Raw genomic sequence first — 250 nt, forward strand, 5'->3', positions numbered from 1 at the left:
GATAATTATGGGGTATTCTTTATTTAAATAATTTAATAATAATATAAAATTATAAAAAAATAACTTATTTAATAAAGTAAAATTTAATTAATTTATAAATAATTAGTGATATGTTATAACTCGTAATTAAACTGTTATAAGCAAGAATTTTTTAAAAGTAGATTTAAAACCTGTAATATTGACTCTTAAATGTGTATATGGGGTGATTTTTCCAAAATAAAACCATATAACTTAATTCATATTTTACTAA

The sequence above is a fragment of the Solanum tuberosum genome, unplaced genomic scaffold (genome assembly GCF_000226075.1).
Source record: "Solanum tuberosum cultivar DM 1-3 516 R44 unplaced genomic scaffold, SolTub_3.0 scf00156, whole genome shotgun sequence".
NCBI lineage: Eukaryota > Viridiplantae > Streptophyta > Magnoliopsida > Solanales > Solanaceae > Solanum > Solanum tuberosum.